Raw genomic sequence first — 15,164 nt, forward strand, 5'->3', positions numbered from 1 at the left:
GGCAACATCCCATAGATACTCCAGAGGATCTCAGGCTCAACCCAGCTCTTGTGTTTATAATGTGGCAATATTTCCATAATTCATATATGGGTACCTCTGCTTATATAAACAATATTATGGCAATGATTGTCAAAGACACTTATAGGATTCCAATGAAAATAAAAGTAAATTTCTTCTTACATATTTTCATAAAAGCACGTTTCTGCTAGCACAGCTCTGCTGGTGAGAGATCACAGGCCACCAGCCCTATGCCCAGCACGGCTATGCTGGAAAAAGTCAGTAATGTAGACCTGGCCCAAATGTTTTCTGCATGTTTGCCTGGGTGGTCTGTCCATAAGACACCGTTGATTCTGCAGAGCTAGCCTTCCTGCAGCTCGCACGTTCTCCATGGAGAACTGTGGTGACCACGATTTCAAACCATTTGGCCATCACCGAGCATGCTCAAGAGCTGTACAAAAACTCTTCAGCATTTGGTGTTCATTGATAGGGTTCTCAGAAGAAAGTTATTTTCCTCCTCTGAACATCTGTGTAATTCAACGCCGTCCCTGATCCACCACGTAGAGTTAGCAGGCAAAGCCTGCGAGGCTGTTGGGATCGCTGCTCTCCTGCCGCCCAGGAGCTGCTGGCCTCTGGGCTTGGGAAGCGTTACAGACCCACATCTCAGGCAGTGACCTGCTGACATGGAGGTGAACGTGATCCGTAAACTGCCTGATCCGCAATGCTGGGAGAGAAGTGACAGCACAGTACTCACAGAGTACAATTTTCCCTTGCATGGAGCACGCCTTACTTGGCAATTTTTATGACGCTTTTTGAACAAAAAGTCATGCAGCTGCGTATCATTCCAAATGCATTTACTATTGCAGTTTCTTGCATTGTATAAGTGCAAAAAAATGATAACAAGCGGCTTAATCAAACCTTTGCCTCCTAAAGGGATAAATGAGGGGTTTTTTCCAGCTGCTTCAGAGCACACCTCAGCACAGGAGTGCCCATTTACGTTTAAGCACACAACACGCAGACAGCTGTCTTGTGGTTTTTACTATAAAAAAATACTTTTGTAATGACTAGAGATTAGTAGTTATACAAGCATCACCTCGGGGAAGCACTTTAAGGGACACTTGGTCATGGAAGCACTGTAATTGCACGGCTCATGCTATGCTACACAAGAACAGAGCTAAGCATTTATTTGAGAATAAAACATATATTTGAGAACACTGAACATAGTCTGGATGAGCAGAACAACTTTTCCCATAAAACAATAATTGTATAATGTCAAAAATGACAAAGTAGTAACTTGTTAATACAGTTTTCAGCAGAGATATGAAAAATGTATTTGCTAATATAAACATAAAATAGGTATGGGAAAGCATTGAAGCAGGATCTGGTGAGAGATGGGGAAACTGGAGACCAAGTGTTCTTCCCTTGGGCACTGGGGTAGCTTCAGGGAAAGATGGATGTTCTGAAACATCCTTTGCCAGTAACAGGCTGAGAACTTTGGGATAATTACCTTGAGATTGCCATTTCTAATCTCGCTGTCAAAAGCAAAGCTGGGCTGCGGTGGGAAATAACTGCAAGAACTCCTCACGTTCAGAGCTCTGCCCAAAAGTGCCAGATCAAACTCTCGAGGAAGCAACACCTAAAGGTGGCCAGCAGCGTCACCGGGGATTTGCAAACAGTTCTCATGCCCAGCAAGTGCAGATGCAAATTCTGAGGAGCTACTTTATTGTGTAAGAAAATAAACAGTTTCTGACTCTGGTAATAAAGCACTTAACTTAGACTTTAATGGCTTCCATCGGACTCATTTGAGATTGATATGCCCAATTAATATCACTAATTAGTATCTGATCCTTTTTAATCAAGGAAAATTAGAGACTGGAAGATGTTTATGTTATTTATTTGACCTTTCTGTGTAAATTCCAGCAGTTCCCCAAGGACAGAGCAGTGATGGGTGGCTGCAGCAACTGCTCCGTTTTGTTTCCTTGGACAAACACCTTTTGTGCACGGCGGTGAATGGGGATGAACAGCCACATTATTGTCACCCTAAAGTCCTCTATAGAGGCCAGACCAGAATAATCCAGGCAATTCTTGCTAAAAGCCTGTCTTTTGGCATTTTTATATGAAGTGATTTCACTTCTGTACTGTGGTGAGGTCTAGTCCAGTACATTAATTTGCATTTCTAGAAATAATTGTCTCCAAGACAGGAGCAAAACAGAAGCCAGGTTTCTTGCTTTCTGTGTAGATTATCCCCATTTAAGAGACAGCCTTTTCTCCTACTTACTCAACATTTATTGCTAGGCCAAAATTCTTCCCTTAAAGATCAGGCCGACCACTTAGACCCTTCCATGGCTTTTCAACAAAGCAACAATTACAAGTGTATATGATCTAATTTATTTGTCAAACAGGGATCTGTTCCAACCTCACCACCACCACTTTGGTTGGTACAACTGTACTGACACAACAGTAAAAGTCATGCAACTAAAATTCGTCAGAATTCACCCACCTTCTCCACCGCAGGGGAAGGTCGGGCCCCCAGTTCTAGGTGTTCTGGGCCTTTTATAGGTGTTGGTAAAGCAACGTATGGCGCTTGTCTAGTTTTGATGTAAATTGTGCATATAAGTTGTAGCTTTTCAGGGGGAGAGGACATTACAAAACTCAGACCATTAAACTCTTGTTCCTCTGAAATTTCAAAATCATTCCTTGGCAAGAAAGGATTTTTCTGCCTTGCATTACTTTTCAGTGACAGAAATCCCAGAGAATGGTATCCAACCACTGTAAACAAGGGTTGATACACGGATATAAATCTTAGGTACTATCTTAGGGCCTGGTAATCCTCCTGACCCAACATTAAAAATATTTGGAACATGAGAGGTGAACAACTTCAGAAGAACAGCTTACGAAACGGCTACGATCAAAGTATTCAACTTCTCACCTCGCAGCATGCTGAAAAATGCTAATTACTAGGGTTCAGGTAGTATCCAGGATTGAAGAATGGTAACAAGGACCATCTGTAATTCAGAGGTTAGCAAGATAAGATACTGAGTTGCTAAGGAGGGTTATTTGGAGCCGCTCTCTGCAGCACCTTTTAAAATAGATTAGTCACCTCCCATCACAGCAGCGCGACATGCTTATTGCAGTGGTAGAGTAGCAGCCTGCTATGATGGGGTTTTTTTAAATGCTCATGTGATTTCATCACCAACTGAACAATCACATTGATGTCCCGTAATACTGTAATTTGCTCTGCTAACGTGAGCAAAACAAAAGCTGTGTTCTTACATTACAAAGCACAAATCCATAAGGGGAAAGCAATTTCGTCGGGTGCAAGCTTCAGATGCCCCCACCATTTGGCAGTCCATTGCCAGTTGGAAAATGGGATCCAAAGCGGTCAGCGGGAGAGGAAGGCGCTGCCTTAGGGAGCCGACTGCCCCGGCGGGAAGGGAAGAGGCTTCGGGAAAGCGGCACGGGGGGAAGGCTGAAACAGGAGAGCGACAAACTGCTGCATGGATGGCAGCAAGAGGAGCGGGGAGCGACACGACTGAAAGGGCAAAGGCAGGTGAACAGCTCAGTGTGAATATTTGTTGGTTTGAAAGAACCTGACGTGTGTTTCCTGTGACTCTGAGGTAATGAATTGTTCCTCTGGCCTGAAGAGTTTCATCTTCCAGCTCCTGTGTTGTGGGTAACCATAGAGAATACACAGCTCGCGATTTCCCACTGGTAGCTGTTTCTAATAACAGATGTGCTAGTGTTACGGCACAGGCATCAGGTGCCTGTCACGCCGAAGGCTGTTAAATACCAGACAGGGAAATGGCAGGTTTCTTTATTTTTGGTGCTTCTATTCAATCAGATGGATGTAGTGTAAATTAGAAGTCTGGAAAAACATGCATGTGAGTGTGTGTGTGTGAGACATGGAGAGAGAAAGAAAAGGAGTCAGAGAAAAAAAAGAAACCCACTCCCCTTCTTCTGTGAGAATTTAAAAACATGGTTATTCTATTTATTTTTCTCCAGGTCCATCCAGTGGATTTGCCACCCAGGCTACAAACCGCGCTCAGTGATGTTGCTCCTGTACACCCCCAAATTTCATGTTTGTCACAACACATCCAGCATTTGAAGACCTAGAACAGTGCTGACCTTTCTACCAGCCTTTTAGTTTGGAAAGAAAGCTATCAGAAAGAGAAATCTGTTTTATCAATGCTTTCTACTCTGCCAACTCTGTAGCTAGACTTAGAAATTCAAAGGTTATTCAACAACTCATTTCACTCCCCAAATGACGGCAAGGTTTTCTCCTGTGACTCCTCATCAGACTACGGTTTCAAACAGACAATGTCACTTTCTCAGGGACAATAAAACATTCCTTGGTGTGTTTTTCCATCCTATAGCTGATAATGCCAGCACGAAAAAAATATTTGCCATCAAAACTCTCACAATAACCGTCCCGTTGTTGGGTGACCTTTCTGTGCATCCGTGTTTGAGGACACACCGCGCCCTGGTGTGACGGACAGTAGAAGAGGGAGCAAAGCCGAAGCAAACAAGCCCACGGGGAGCTAGCGGGCTGCGTGCGTGATCCGAGGCATGTGCTTTGGAAGGCAGGAGACAGAAATGGTCTGAAAGGGTCCTTTAACTGGCTGTCAGGTAGCAGAAGTTAAAGACAAGGCTGCTGTTTTTAGTATTTAGCAAGGGACCTGGAGCAGAGGAAGACTCGCCAAAGGTGTTTTGATAGCAGGGTAGCAGTGGGCCACCCCTGCTGTGCTGACTCTCTGCACCCTCACGGGACCACCAGCTTAGAGAGACTTGAGGTGTGCTGCAACCACGAGCATTGCTTTGCAGGACCAAAGATACTGAGTCACGGGTGAGTCTGCGTCCGTAACAACTAATGCAAGAGCGTCTGCAAACATCTTGTGGCTTTTCAATCAGTTTTTGAAATAGCTGGCATTAACCAAAAAAACTCAACTAACCAACCAAAAACTGCTGACTAAACACTGCAGCCTTTTTTTCTACATGTGTGAACCTGTACTATATATGAACAAATGGTTTAATTTGCACCAGACCAAACAGCATCAGCCTGTGCCTCAGCCATCAGTCTCCTCGTTAGAGCTACTTCATCAGTACCCAGCGCATAACAGAGCCGGTATTTTTACACTGCTCCGGTGGCATGACCCTATGTTCTTTACCTTGTTTCAACTTGTTATTTACCTTGGACCCAAATCCAGATCTTGACTGCTGCTGCTTTCACCTAAGCAGTGTTAATCTCATCTGGAGTTCCCTGCACTTAGCCTCAACCCACAAGCACAACCCGGTATTTAAGCGAGCGCTGCCTCACCTCTGGTGAGGATACCCTTCCTGCAGCGCCGCAGGAAAGGGGTGTTCCCCGCAGCGAGCAACGGCCTCTGCACACGCTGCAGCAACCAGCACCATGCTCAAAGCCCAGCCTGCATTTCAAGGACACCCACTGTTGTACTTTTTTCTTTTTTTTTATTATTTTTTAAGCAAATTTGCAAACATGTCAGGACTTCAGGACAATTGCTGTTGAGCTGCAGGTTGCTGAACTTGGAGCACTCCAGCAAGGTCTGCATTTTCTGATTTGAGAAAGAGACATCTCCGACTATTAGCAATATTGATCACTTCTATAATTTGCAAGCAGCCCAGCTCTCCTGAGTACACCTGCACAGAGCAAGTCTGTGGACAGGCTTGAGAATCCCCCAGGCTGTGTTCTTCATCCCCTCTGAAGTCACTGCTTACTTTCCGTCACTTTTCCATCACAAGGAACTCACAATATATGCCTCTGCTTTATGTGTTTTCAATTAAGCACAGTCAAATCTTCCATCGGTTATTTCCGTTGGCAGCCCCTGTGACTGTCCCAGATTTCTCCCTGCACACTTCAGTACTGGCACAGATAACAACTCATTTTTCACTTGAGCAAAGAGTCTGAATACACTTTACATGGTGCAAAGACCACAGTTTATCCTCAACTAAGCATAAAATAAAAGCATGACCAGACAAAATAATGAACAGCCAGTAGCGTTTTAATTTGGCTTCCAAGCAGATACAAGAACCATCCAAAAACTGATTCCTTTTTAACATTCCCTTTTACCCAAGATGAAAGAGAAGCTGCTTTACCTAGAAGGTGCTGCATGCTATTTTCCTCACGGTAGTACAGAAGTGGATCTTTGGTTAGGTGTCTTTCGATCACCCAAATGAAGACATTAAACAAGTTAAGGATTTCTGTTCCTTGGAGCTGTCACCAAGAGAAATGTAATGGCTCTGGAAATAAGGAACAAGTGAATTGCTCCATTTCTTGCAGGAGATTAAATATACGCTATCCAAAAATAGCTAATGTACATACTTTTCTCTGGAAAATGGAGACAACTTCCAAAATCAAAGGTGTCAGCCAGGGATAGAATTGATGCTGCAGAGGCAGCACAGCCAGTCAATGGAGCTGTGCGCAATTTTCATAGCAAAACCCTGGCAAAACACATCCAATTTTGGATATGATCACAAACCCAAGCCTCGCTCAGGCTTATGAAGCTTTCGGCCAAACTAAGCCATATAAGAGTGAATTTCGGCGGGATGCTGCCTAGCTGTGGAGTTCAGTCCCTAGCAGAAAGGGAAGAAATGGCTCAGCACTTCTCTGGGGCTTCCCTTCGGTCCCCTGCGAGCACCCACCCGGCAGAGCAGTGGGCACGTCTCTGTGCGGAGCAGGACAGGCGAGCAGTCGTTTTGCTAAGCCTTAGCCTGGGGCTTGTGGGCAGAGAGTGGCAGATAGCTCCGGCATACAGAAAATTTCGTTGTTCATAAGATATAGTCACAATTGGAGGAGACAGTAACTACTCGCAGGCAGGTTGATGATGAAAATTTCCCATTTTGCTGGTGTGTCTTCAGTGTGCAGAGAGCAGCCGTGGCTGTCTCAAGGAGCTGGCAGTGGCTCACAGACACTGCAGGTAAGGACTTACTTTGGGCAAGACCCTGAGCAAGGTGATCTCACTGGAGCAGGAGGATGGACTGGAGACCTGGGGAGGTCCCTCCCAACCGAAATTATTCTATGATTCTGTCGGGTTTCATTCCTTCCCTCTGCACTAATAAGATGTATATGAGAACAGAAAACTGCACATTAATATTTTCTTTGTTCATGTTGCCCATTTCTCACCTAGAGTTATGGTTTTTAGTGATCACACAATCATTTCCACAGCTGCTAGCTGAGATGTCACACACACAGAGCATAATGAATTCCAGGGGGGAAATATACAGCAATGAAATACCAGGACCGAGAAATACATTAAAAGTATGAATCAGTAGAAGTGGTTTCAATCAACCTTCCATCTGGTTTCATCATTTCTTTCACCATATCTGACTGCCTTTAGCTATTCCGTGATGCCAAAGTCCTAGCACATCCATCTCACGAGAGGCAAGGCACTGACACGTCGTCAGCTTCTAGGACGTTCCTTGCTCTTTTCCTTGACAGCATTTTACCTTGAGCAATGGGGAAAGGGAGACTTAAATTTCTGGAGTCTGAGAAAAAGTAATGGCAGGTAAAGGGCTTTTTTTAACATGATTAAGTTATTTGCAGCTGGAAAGATAAGGAGTAGCTGAAGCTAAATTCTGAAAAACCTTTAATGCATGGCTGCAGAGTTTTAGAGAGCAATCCCCACTACGCTTTCCCACAGCCAGAAGAATGCTACATTAGTGACCCAACCGCAGACCTCTTCTACTTGTATTTCCAGTTTGAAGGCAAACAGACCTTCAGAAGAAACAGCCGTATCTTTCCGGTGTCTTTAAAAGATGTTTATAGCGAGAAAACGATAGGGAGGAGGGACTGGGCAACGTGCCTGATGCCTTCAAACCTCAGCTCCTCATGCACCTCCGCCGCCTGTGCAAGGATGCAGATGTTTGCAGAGCAGGTGGTGAAGTGAGAGTTACTTGTGCACAAATAATGAGTTAGAAATAATGGGAGATGCTGATTTTTTAGCGTTCACAAAGGCTGGACCCTCAAAGGCTCTGAAGCTGGGGGGGTTGGGTGAAGTGCCTAGCCCTGGTTGATTTGGCCAGAAATACTGTATAAAAGATCTGAATTAGAAATGGAGAGAGGTGCTTCCTCATCATCAACTCAGGTTCTTCTCTAAATAGATTCCCCCTGCTTAGCCTATGTTGTGAATGGAGAAAATCAGGCTCTGAACATAGCTGGATGACCACAGGACTTCATGGAGACTGAGCATTTTTGAAAGTCTGACCTGGTAAGTACACCAAGCATAGTTGGGACTGGGTCCTCCTTCTCCCTGTGGCAAACTAGGGATGGCAATTACTTACTGGACAGAGGCACTCACTAAAAAAAGATTGAGAAAATCGTTTTGCACGTAATATGTTACTAACCTTTCAGGTGTTTTGCAGACTTTCAGGAGTGTGAGATAGCTCTGAGGTGGGAAACGAGCTTTGCTGCTCTCATGTGATCTTGGCCACAAGTTCACGGGTGTCAAAGAGCTACACTGGATTCAGTGAACTCGTACAGGGGTGGATTTAAATGCTTTTAAAGTTACATGGTTATAACCTTTACGCACTCTTCCCTCATTTCTTTGCCTGGCCGAGGTCAATGGATTTCATTTTCTGAAAAGTATCCTCGCCTGGAAAAGCTGCTGCGAAATAAAACCCAGGGTGGTTTTATTTGGCAAAAGCTCATCAGGCAAGATTTTCACATCCTAAAGCCAAAATCAGTTCTGTGGTTTGCATAAATATTCTATTTTAATTCCAACCTGCAAAGTCACGGGGATTTGGAAAGTAACTCAAGCTTTGGCCCACCTCTATCAGGAAATATTAACTGGTGTATATCTGTTATTAGTATTGCAGATTTCACTGGTTATTATCTCAGGCTTGCAAGGGCTACCCTGTGCCACCAAAAGGCCACCGCCTGGCCAGCCAAACCCTCACCAACAACAAACCCCTTCTCCACAGCCACACGATCTTTGAACAAATCACTCCCAAAGTTTCCCACTTCCACACAGGCACCGACCCCAACTTTGGCTTGTCACCAGCTACGACTTCTATTCCTCAAACCTGGAATCCATCCATCACCACCAGCTTTACCATCGCAGAAGAGACGCTGCTAATGAGCAGTTCTGTGCCAGACGGGCAACTCTCCAGAAGAGCTGCCCGGTGTGTTGGACAACTCGGTGCCCTGCTTCTGCAACAGACGGTGTTTGGGGAGCGACGGGCCAGTGACAAAACTTGTGAGGGAGGCTATAAGCGTTCGTCCCTGCTGTCAGGGTAAACCTATTTTGCTTCTGAACAGCAATATTTAAACTTGAATGAGCCAAAATCAAACACCTGAAAGGAATGATAAATATATTTAAGAGAAGGCACACAATATTTGTTCTGATTTGGAGTTATTTGGTTATTCTGAATAGTCAGAATGCCTGTGCATATGAATTTTATGTGTGAAAGGCAGTTATTTTAAGATTGCTGTCTCTCTTCTGTCCATCACTGCAGTAAGAGAAAGGGGAAGCAATCTGTACATTTTACATCTTCTTTTGGAAGCATCTTAATGCATTTTAATACACAAGGCTACAATACTGATTCTGAACATACAAAGTTGCGTGTATAGAGATATCTCTATGTATGTTCATTGAGTTTGGAGAAGCAAATGTAAAGAATGACTAATATTATTGCTTTTTTAAATTAGAAAATGAGCAAATTATAAATTCCATCAAGGTTTTAAAGGTCAAAGTTACCATCAGCATTCTACATCAGTTTTGCTGTTAGTCAGTTCACTCATGTATTTAATAAAACAGCCCTCAAGACAACATTTCAGGGTAGTGCATGCTCTTCGCCTGCACAATGAGTCATTTTCTGAATGCTCAGCTCTTCCTTTAAGTTCAGTTGAATAATATTTGCTTAAAATGCTTTCTGTTCTAATTCTTATTTGTGGAAATAAAAGGCTTGGCTCAGCCTTGCTCTGCAAGGTGGCTCCAGCCCTGCTCTTTTCAGCACAATACCCTAGGTTTTGGCATCAGTGGAGAAACAGCAACTCAAGGTAGCACTTTGCAATACAACAAACTTATTAAGCAACAGGAGGAGAAGGAAAAATATTTAAATATTTAGGGAGGTGGAGCTACATCCTCAAGAGGTTCAGACCTTGACATGTGACATAAATTACAAAGTGTGCTCAACTATTTGCACGTTCAGTTGAAATTTAGTAAAAAATTCCCTTAGAAAGAGGGGAAGGAACATTTGGTAATACTGAAGCATATAAAACTCAACATTTTTTTTAGAATTTCTTGGAAATCATGCAAAACAAGAAAAAAGAAATCATCCAGTCCATTCTCTTGCTCCAAGTCAAGATCAATTATAGCTAAATCATTTCTGACAATAGCTGCCAAACTTATTCTTAAAGACTTCCCATGATGGAGTTTCCTTAAGCTCTCCTGGCAACCTATAGCAGTGCCTCACTATTTTAATCATTAGCTAGGTTTTCCTGATGTCTAGCCTAAATTGCCCTCACTGAAATGGGATGTTTCATCAGATCTGCTTTCTTGAGGAGAGAGCTTGATTATATTAAAAGGGATCTGCATACACAAATTAAGTATTTCATTTGTAAGAAACCATTCCATTAGGAAAAATGTTCACAGATGCTCAGATTCTCAAAGGAACTGCACGACCAATGCCAGTGCTCATCTAAGAAATGAGAGAGTCCAGTGAGTCAAATTGCTGTTTTGCTTACAATTAACACATGAAAGAAATAAATTTCAGATTCTGGAACATCCTATAGCTTATTAGGTTACTATTTGGACAAATGAGCTTATAACCTGGCCCCAAAAAAGGGGTCTGGGACAGGAGAGCAAAATAAGTCGAAATTATTTCTCCAAACCTAGGGTGTGTGAATTAAGCAAGGACAGCCCTTTACCTGGGAGAAAAAAAAACCCTGGCACACTTTTGCACCTGAGCTTTCCCACCTTGCTCCAGAAGAACAGTTTATGACTAAGAACAAGGAGGAAATCTCTGCTCCTGCCTGAGCTAGTGATGGGCATCTTTCCTGGAGGAGCAATGCCCCAAACCTCTGGGCACAGTTCCCTGCCTGGTTGGGAGGTGCCCCCCTTCAGCTGGCTGCCGAGGCACGCTAGCCATCCCCACCGCGTGTGTGGGACACACAGCATCTGAGCCCGAAAGGGGACAGTGTAGGTACTGAGGGCCACCATAAGGGCCAAAGGGGCTCCAGGAAAGCTGGAGAGGGGCTGGTGCCAAGGGCAGGGAGGGACAGGCCAAGGGGAATGGCCTGAAGCTGCAGGAGGAGAGATGGAGATGGGATGGGAGGCAGAAATCCTTCCCTGTGAGGGTGCTGAGGCCCTGGCACAGGGTGCCCAGAGAAGCTGTGGCTGCCCCTGGCTCCCTGGCAGTGTTCAAGGCCAGGTTGGATGGGGCTTTGGGCAACCTGGGCTAGTGGAGGGTGTCCCTGCCCATGGCAGGGGTGGCACTGGATGGGCTGGGAGGTCCCTGCCCACCCAGGCCACTCCATGGTTCTATGAAATGATAAATTTAATGATTTAAATACCAGTTAGTGATTCTCAGCCTGCCCCCTTCTTGTTTAGTGCCTTACAAGAGACAATTGCTCTCAGATTCCTTGAAATGAATAGAAGCTGCTTTTGTACTTTAAAGTTAGTCTAGGAGAAGAAAATTGCAAGAACATTTTCAGGTTAATGAGTATGAATTACAAAAATCAAGATGAACATGACACTAATCGCTAAATCAATGGAACTCAGAGCACAGTCTCATCCTGCAAGTCTCTTCTTCTTGTTATTGTGACAGAGTGCAAGATAAGCAACAAAAGAAATGTTTGTCAAATAAATTACATTTTAAAAAAAGAACATGGATTTCATCAAATCATGCAACAATTATTATGTTACCAGTCCCAAAGAAAAACACTTGGGGCAAATTACGAGGGATTTGGAGACAGCTTGGGGAATCTCCCCTTACTTCTAATGGACATCGCCCGTGTCTCTGTGCTGTTGGTTATGGCAGATGACTTGCTGCGGAGCTGGTGCAGAAGGAATCACGCAGAAACTGGCCTAAAGGATAAGGAGCATCTAAAGCAGCAGGTGACACGCTAGCCAGGGTGAGAAGGATTCCTTGGCCTTGGGCATGCCAACGTAACTGCTTTGCCAATGGTGAGATGCAGTGGAGACGCCGCTCATGAGCTGAAGACAACCTGTTCTGGAGATGGGCGAGTGAACACTGCAGTGCCACAGGCACACTCATGGTGACACGCTCGCCACCCGAGAGAGGCGGAAAGCTGTGCCCACACTGAGGTCTAAGGGGCTGCCAAGCACGGATGCAGTAGCATTTGCCCAGGTTCCCACTTAAAGTTGCCCTTTGATCACTGCAAACCCTTTGACAAATAAATTATATAATTCTTTTCCCCATTGCTGAAAAAGCCACTTCAGCATCACTGCCTGTGGGTACTTCGGGGGTTCCAGGGTGGAGGAGGGTGCAGGGCCAGCGTCTCTTGGCGCAGTGGCTGCACCACCGAGCACCACTGCACATCACCTCCTGCTTCGAAACAGCCCAGGGTGCCTCAGACCTCACGTCTCCACAGGGTTTTCAGGTGTGGTGGGATGAACGCGCAGCACAGCCCGTATCCCTCCGGAGCTCCTCACAGGTGCAAGCGGGGCGCTGCCAGGGAAAACCACTTTCCCTGTAGAGCACCAGGTCCTCCAAACCCCAGATATTAAGCTGTGTATTCTTGAGTGCCATCTACTGGCACCGTCTCCGATACCAGTTTATATTTATACACACACACCCCACCTCTCCCCGACCGCAGGATGATGAGACGGCATCACAGCAGCACAGCTTTCCGAAAGGTTTAAACGCAGGAAAGAGCAAGTGGCCAAAAGCCACAAGCTGGCCCAGCGCCTGGTCCCCACGCACCCCCCCCCCGGCTCCCCCGCCGCGGGATGGGGAGTGCTGGCCCGAGGTGTTGGTCTGGGGTGGGCTGTTCCTCAGGTACTGCCTTCCTCCGCATGGATGAGACTAGGAGGAAACAGAAGGAAAAATCTTCTCTGTAGACAGCTTAAAAAAGACAGGCTGCAATCTCTAGTGCTCTAGCCCTTATTTTTAAAGATGCTTTAATAGCAGCAATATATTTAAGGGAATTTGACATGCAAAAACCACCTATCACTACTCTGGAGTATAATCATTTTGTCAAGAAATCACGTAGCAATATTGGACTGCGAGCAGCCAGTTGCAGTTGCCTACAAAGCCACATCTCTGAGTGCTGGGGATCCTCCTGCCCTCTACTTGGAAAAGCTACACGTCGCCTTTCAAAGCCAGGAACCAAGATTTGGTGAATCCAAAAGAAAAGCAGAGCAAGCGTGCAGTCCAGCTAAAACCCCAGGAAACGGCAGATTAAGGCATTAAGTACTGATCCTCTTTGGGATGCCACAAGCTCTACCCAGCCACCTTCCAGCTGGACGGGTTTCACAACGCAACGTCCACGCAGCTCTTCTCCCTTCTCTAACAGCCCCCCAAACGCTACCAGGGATTGCTGAATTTTTTGCCTCTTCCCAGGTGGGATGGGGAACCAGGAGGAGCCCTGCCCTCACCGCCGGCCGGCTCTTCCCGGGAAGGAGAAGGTGGAGCGGCTCCTTGCTGTGAGTTGTTCAGTGGGACTCTCAGTGCACCCCAGAAATGCCTGTGTTTGCCCCAATTCAGTTACAGTTTCAACAACAGCAATGCTCCTAGAGAGGGGACAAGACAGTCGGCAAAAACATCAAAGCTCGTCGCCCCTTTGCAGGGGTTAGAAACAAAAAGCCAAATCCAACCAGCCTAGGGTGGCCCAGCGTCCCCAAAGCTGTCATGGAGTCGGGGTATTGCTTCTTAAAAGCTGAACGTGGCAGTTAAAGGCAAAGAGGAAATTGCTCTGGGGGATAGGACCATAATATAACTTCTTCTAGCTGCTAAGCGGATAGTTGAAATTTCCAAGTATTCTGTATTTTGAAAATATCATTCAATAAGTTGTATTTTCCATGAGTATTTTTTGCATCCTCCCCTCTATCCAGCAAACATTTTTCTCAGGCACTTTTACTACGAGAGAAGTGTCTAGTACTAGAGAAAACTCAGTTTTGTACTTTCAAATGCAAATATTAACACAAGCAGTCTGGCTTATATTTCTTCTTTTGGCAACACAACATGAGTTTTTTCACCTACAAGCATAGCTGTTGAGTCTGTACAGCAAATATTAAATAACCGTGGAAAAATACTCAGAATGAATTCAGTGAAAGAAAAATAGGGAAAAATTATTATCCCAGTATTACAGGGGAAGGAAAATAGAGTAAATTAGTAAAATTAGATCAACAGAGCTCAAGTTTCGTAGGTTAGAGACTAGAAGGCACTTTCCAAATTGTTAAGTTCCTATGGGTCCAGTACTGTAGGTTGGAGCAGCTGATTTCTGTCTCCCAGTGAGTACATTCTCGTCTGGTTCCATACAAGGTGCATGTTTTTTAGTCTTTTCAGTTCCTTTTGATCTTATTCAAGTGTGTTTTTGAAGCCAAGCATACCAACTTATCTACAAAAAGCCTTTTGTTATTATTTTCAGTTTCTAATTACATACAAGCAGTAGGGGAGGGAAAAAAAAAACCAAACCATCTTCCAAGGATGAGCTGAGAGATTATGTTCTTTTGGAGATGAGTTCCAATTATCTTCTTTTCTCAGAAACCAATCAGTTTCAGGTGGTACATCAGGAAGTTTAGTGCCTTTAGTGGTAAGAAACTTGGTTAAAGATGACTTCATCGTGGCGGTGGTGCTCCTCTGCTGTCACAAGATCTCGGTGCTGCCTGCACAGAGCTACAAATGCTCACACGAAGGCAGCTTCAAGACACGCTGTGCATCAGCCTGGGGTGCAAACAATAACCTCGCACGCAGAGAATTTGCCCAAGAACTACCGTTATACACACTATTCCCTTTATCACTGACATTATAGGGTGTCAGGTCCCGCGTGGCCCCGTGCCGAGCAGGGAGACCTCGCGTGCTCAGCGCAGCCTGTCTGGCTCTTGGCTGGAAAGGAAAGCTGGGTCTTTTCCTAGAAAGGAAATTGTTCCAATGACACATTGCAAGTTTCATAAAGGAATGATTAAAAATCCATTTTACCTGATTTGCTTTTGCCAGCTTCCAGCTATCAGCAGGTCTTGTGCTTTTGT

The sequence above is a fragment of the Balearica regulorum genome, chromosome 14 (genome assembly GCF_011004875.1).
Source record: "Balearica regulorum gibbericeps isolate bBalReg1 chromosome 14, bBalReg1.pri, whole genome shotgun sequence".
Taxonomy (NCBI): Eukaryota; Metazoa; Chordata; class Aves; order Gruiformes; family Gruidae; genus Balearica; species Balearica regulorum.